At 51.2% G+C, this 5,990-nt stretch overlaps 1 long non-coding RNA gene across 2 annotated transcripts; it reads right to left on the bottom strand.

The window, feature by feature from the left end:
* Positions 1-978: 978 nt before the first annotated feature.
* On the bottom strand, positions 979-1,522 carry LOC105304438. Of its 2 annotated transcripts, none has more exons than XR_002776870.1 (2): positions 1,228-1,522; positions 979-1,104 (listed from the first exon to the last, which is right to left on the bottom strand). It is a non-coding gene; the product is annotated as an uncharacterized LOC105304438 (long non-coding RNA). The 2 variants fall into 2 exon arrangements; XR_002776871.1 differs by having other exon boundaries at positions 1,255-1,522.
* Between the last annotated feature and the right edge of the window lie 4,468 nt (positions 1,523-5,990).

Genomic DNA, 5,990 nt, shown 5'->3' with positions numbered 1-5,990 from the left:
CGATAGAATCACTTTCCGTTTTAACCCCAACACTCCTCCAACAGGGCTTGACCCCCAAAGCAAAGGATGTAGGCGTGAGGAAGCGGGGAGGAACCAGTGACAGACACATTAGTTAGCATCTCCCTTCCCTTTGACCTTTGCCTCTGGAATCCTGGAGGTGGGGTGAGGGGACAGGCCCAGGCCGGTCGTGCCCGGGAGAGTGTGGGAGGGTAGCTGGTCCAGGGTCCCAGCTGCTGAGCTCTGGGATTCGTGCTCCCAGCCAGGGACCTGGCCTGCCAAGGCGCGAAGGCAGGCCCGGTCCTGGGAGACGGGGCTTTCCCGATGGCCAGTCCTGGCTCGAGGATCCGCCGATGGCCGTGCCAGACCTTCCTTAGGCTGCACCGCCCGCGGACGCTGCCCTCGCCCCTCCTCACTTCAGGGTCGGACCTGAGTGGCTGTCACCTCCTTCCTCACTTTCCCTCCCCCAGCCATGTCCCCCAATAAAACATTTGATCCGGTGCTTCTCGGGGACCCAGACGGACGTAGAGTCCGCTGCCTCACCCTCTCCACCTCCACCGCCCAGCCCAGCCCTCACCTGACAAGTGCCAAGGCCTCTGGCCTGGCCTCTCCGCTCCTGCCTGTCCCCACCGCCTGTCCTCCAGGTTGACACTGCCACCCACACCGCGGCTCCCAGCCCACCCAAGTTGAAGCCGAAGTGCTCACGCTGCCTGGCCCTGCAGGCCTGGCCCGCTCCTCCCTGGCCAGCCGTCCTCTGTGCCCCTGTCATGCTCTCCGCTCAGACCAGACCAGCGTCCATCACTTTGCTCTACCGTCCCTCCACCCTGAGCTCCCCCAAGACTTGCAGGAGGGACTGACCCTGCCCCTTTCAGGCCTTCTTCGCTTCTTCCTAGTGAGGTCTGCCCCCCCACCCCCCACCCCCGCTTGCTCCCCTCCCCCAGCTCTGTTCCATTTTCTTCCACAGCAATGATCGCCTCGTAACAGAAGAAATCATTTACTGATTTATTAGACTGCTCCATTCATTGTCTGCCTCCCGGACCGGGATGAGGGCGAGATGTTCCTTGCTTTTGCTCACTGGCAAAGAAAGTCCCAAGCTCCAGGAAGCGCCTGCAGGCAACAAGAGATGAGATGGAACAGAACAAAACAAAAGCTAAGAGGCGTTCAACTTCTCTCTGCCAGGCATCTCAAAGGGGGAAACAGAGGGAAGAGAGAGAAATAAGAAAATCAAACCTCTCCCGAAGGAGTCTACGGCCATACCACCCTGAACGCGCCTGACCTCATCAGAATGAGGGTCCTCGCCCCGAGGGACTACACAAAATCCTGAGAGAGACAAACTAAATAAAACAAAAATAAAATAAGTTTTAGCCAGAACATATAAAGGAAAATGGATGAAGAGAAAACCCCATTACATCGGAGTAGGGGGTCCTGTAAGGGGCGCTCTCGCGCCCCACCCCTCATGTCAATCATCCCAACCAGGAAGAGGATGCCCGCCATCCCCAGCAGGAAGGGCTTTTCTGCTCTGCTACTCCAGCAGGAGGAAGCTGGAGCTTCTCCCCGGCAACCGCTCGGCCAATGAGAGGCGGTTACAGCTCAGCCAATGAGAAGCCACGACACTTCCAACTCCGGTTTCCACCAATGGGACCAGACGCTTCACCGAAGAAGGAAGACAAATGGCGTGCGAGCAAATGGAAAAAGGCACAAAGTCGGCAGTCGTTAGGAAATGCACATTAAAACCGCGAGATTCTAGTGTACACTTATTAGAGTGGCTGCGATGAAAAAGACAGACTATAGCAAGTGTTAACAAGGGTATGGAGGAACTGGAACTGATCGGAGGATTAAAATAGTAGAAATCGGTCTAATTATATCAATAATTGCAGTAAAAAAAGTGGGCTAAACCCATCAGTCAAAAGGACAGATACTGACACCAGATTTAAGAAAAAATATAAAGATAAATGCTGTTTGCCAAAGACACACGCACACACACACATAAAACCTAAGGACATACAAAGACTACAAGTGAAGATGGACGCAGGCAAATGCTGGCCAAAGGGAAGGCACTAATACCAGCCGAAATAGACTTTAAGACAAAATTTTTGTGACAATGTGGGTGGACCTAGACAGTATGATACTAAGTGAAGTAAGTCAGAGAAAGACAAATACCATATGATTTCACTTATATGTGGACTCTACAAAATAAATGAACAAACCAAACAAACTGATAGGTACAGAGAACAAAGTGATGATTGTCAAATGGCAGGGATTTGGGGGGCTGGGTGAAAAACGGAGAAGGGATTAAGAAGTACAAGTTGATAGTTACAAAACAGTCCTGGGGATGTAAAGTACGGCATAGGTAATACAGTCAATAATATTTTAATAAACATGTATGGTGTCGGATGGGCACTAGAATTATCAGGGCATCGCTCCATAAATTATATAAGCATCTAACCACTGTCCTGTACACCTGAAACTAATATAAAATTAGTTTATGTAATTGAAAAAAATAAAAATAAGAATCAAACATTCCAGATTTTTTAAAAAAGGCAAAGTTTTATTAGGGACAGAGATGGTCATTAATAATGAAAATAGATTTAATTCACCCAATGCGTAACGAGTTTTTAAACATATCTGTGCCTGATAGGGCAGCCCCAAATCTGTGAAGTAAAGGACGAGAGAGCCACGGAGACTAACAGGGCCTCATCTCAGTGGAAGGTTTCAACACATTCTTCTGGCGACGACAGAAGGTCCGAACCTATGGAAGAGTTTTATGAGAGTTTAAAGTTGAGCCAAACTTTTGAGGACACGTCCAGAAGCAAAATCTCAACGGACTAAGAGAACCCTCCAGAGAGCAGCTTATTTTTTACATTAGACTCAACAGAGGAATCGTCGGGAGGGTCACAGGACATCTGCTGGTGGTAGATTAAAGAGGTGGGAGAAAGCAAAGCGGGACATCTCTGGGACGGAATGAAAAGTAAAATGAAGGGATACACACTTCCTTTACTTTGGTGGGTATAGGACAGATAATAATTAACATTTACGGCCCCGAGAGATGGTGGGCGGGGAACGAGATAGCAGTGAGGGGTCCGTGGTCTGTGCTCTGGGGCCAGCGGTTGTGCCATCGAGGAGTCTGGGGAAGAAAACTACCCTGACGCTTCAAAGGAACGTCATCCTAGATGTATAAGAACAATGGACGGGGCTCGTTTAAGGTAAAGACTGACCTTCACGCAGGAGGATGCAGGCCCGGGATGTGACCACCCACCAGCAGGAAGCCGCCAGGCAGGCGTGGGGCTTCCCAGAGACAGTGCGCAAACAGGCACCAAAAATGAGGCTCCGTGAGGTGGAGGGGATGGGGGCTTGGGAATTTCCCACGAGGGGCATGGCGAGAGCAAGAGCAGGTCAGGGCAGAGAGAAAGCAGGCCCGCCACTGAAAGGACATGTGGCAGCGGGGCCAGCCCAGAAGGCGGCAGAGATTCCGTATCCAGGGCATGGGCATCATCCAAGAACAGATGTCATGTGGTCACTTTGTGTTTCACGGGTTTGAAAGAGAAAGTGGCCAAGGGCAGGGCTGACTGCAGAAGGCGTTATGCCCGAGCTGGGAACACCCTGGGGAATTCCAGCTGGGTGAGAGGGAGAAAGAGTCAGGTGTTTCTTAGTGGAAGGCCCAGGGTCCTGTAGGAGTGTCCTCGGGTGTCCATCCCAAAGATTCATTGTGCCCACCCCTTCCCCTACCCCGGGTCAAATCTCTGTGCCACAAGACAGTCAATACAATGAGCACAGTGACGCTGTGGGCTCTGTTGCTTGAAGCACATTAAAGAATGGAATTCGAGCAAAACGAACTGTCCTCGTGGGCCACTGCAGCTTCCACCTGCAACCCGCCCCAGACGCCCACCTGGTTCAGGCGCCATCTCTGCCTTCCCCAAGCTTTTCCAGGCGTGGCTGCCCCACAAATCTTCCTCGACAAAGCCTGCCGATAATAGCAGCTGAATTACCAGTCCTAGCTACACTTCAGGCACTGCGTCACCTGACGCCCATCCCGCCTGCCCAGGTGGGCCCTGTTATTACCCCATCTCGCTGCTGAGGAATGAGACAGAGGGGTTCACTAGCGTGCTGGGACTATACGACTAGTAAGCCATAGAGCTGGAGTGAACCCGAAACCCCACCGGCCTTCCTGGCTCCCCCCAGGCCCACCTGCCCTTCCTCCCCAGTTCCTGGCTCCACTCCACGGGCCCTTCCATCCCTCCCCCAGGGTTTCCCATACCCCACAAAGCCCTCATGGGTTCTCCCCAGCCTGACGTGCCTCTCGTGCCTTCGATTCCCAAGAGGGTCACTCAAGCATTTGTCACCACTACCCAGTTAGAGTGCTACATGACCACCGCTACACGCATGCGTGCACGTGACTGAAACGTAGTTCGCAGAACGGGACTGCGGCCCCTCTGACTGACTGGTGTATGCTGCCTCGCTCCATTGTCCTAGGTGCTCGCCTGCGTAGCATGCACACCACCAGGAGCGAGCCCCAGATAACTGTGGACTTTGGGTGAGAGTGATGTGTCCACTAGCTTCATCGATTGTAACAAAGGTACCACGCTGGTGGGGGCATGTCCACGTTAGGGGGGTTGGGGACGCTCTTCTTTTGCTGTGAACCTAAAACTGCTCTAAAAGATAAAAAAATGAAAATTTAAACAAAAGCTCTTCTGGCTCCTCTGCGTTGAATTTACCCTCCGGCCGCTTTTGTAGTGTGAATAATGAGTCCCAGGGAACTTGATCTTGATCATTTTTTTGGTCCACATTTTTTTTTAGTCCACGTTTTTTTCCACTCATTTTTTTTTCATTGCACTCTATGTAAAAATTTAGGTAAAAAGTGCTCCAAACCAAAAAAGGTTCTGGTTTGCCTGAGACTCAGGCGGCTCCCAGGACGGGAAACTTTCAGTGCTAAACCCGGGAGGGTCCCCAGCAGACTGAGAGGAGTCCCTCACCTGAGCTCCCCTCGGAGCCAGTGTTGCTAGTGAGGTGGCCGCCAACATCCAGCACGCGAAGGTACAAGGTGTCTTCGCCCAGAGCCTGCTGTGCGTAGGTCCTGAGTAACTCTGGGCTACTGTTCCATTGTTGTTTCTCATGTCGGGCCCCTCAGGGCTTGTGTGTGGGCTGTTTTCCCTAAATGCTTACTGGATTGCACCGGACTGGAAAGGTTTTTGAATTCCATTCTTAAACTCGTTTCCCAGTGCTCTGGGCCAGTGGGCCACGTGGCACTCCCTCCGTGGAGGGAGGCGGAGCAGCTGAATGGGTCTATACTCTGTCCAACAGGCGGAGTCCACTGGCCATGCACATGGCTGTCACGGTAAAGTCTGTTGAAATTCTTGACCTCTGAGCACATCTGGAGAAGCTCACTTTGACAGTGCTGCACCGTGATTTCCCTTGAGTGAGACAGATCACAACCTCGCTGGCCAGGGAGGAGCTGTGAGCGTGGGGAAGAGGAAGCCGGCATTAGCAGGGGAGTGGGGGAGTGTGGAGGGCTCCCCAGATCACACAGTGCCCGAAAGGCGGTTCACTCCCCTCGTCCCCAAAACTCGGTGGCCAAGCACAGATATATACATCTGCAGGGGCCACAGCCTGCCAGTTCGTGCCCGTGGGTTAGAGTTCTAAAATGACCTAAATTCTCACAGCAGATGATAATAACCTGAGAACCAGAGAAAAATCGATTTTTCTCAAAACTTGTTAAATCTCAGAGAAAGCCGGAAGAATCAGAGATATGAACAAGTTCACATACAAATTCCTTTGGCGTTTTAATACAAAGAACCAAATAGAAATCATTGCAATTGTAAAAGGCTAGTAGGAAAAAAAATAAATATGAAATAAAACAAAAGGCTAGTAGGCACATAGTATGCCAATCAAAATTTCTGCTCAACATTGAGTTTTGATTTTGTTGGGAAGTGGCAGCTATTATTAAAATAGAAAAGTTCTAGGGGACAACTTGATCTGGGTGGTAAGATTAAATTCAA

The sequence above is a fragment of the Pteropus vampyrus genome, unplaced genomic scaffold, assembly GCF_000151845.1.
Source record: "Pteropus vampyrus isolate Shadow unplaced genomic scaffold, Pvam_2.0 Scaffold341, whole genome shotgun sequence".
Lineage (NCBI taxonomy): Eukaryota > Metazoa > Chordata > Mammalia > Chiroptera > Pteropodidae > Pteropus > Pteropus vampyrus.
This window is presented reverse-complemented; position numbering and strand designations above follow the sequence as displayed.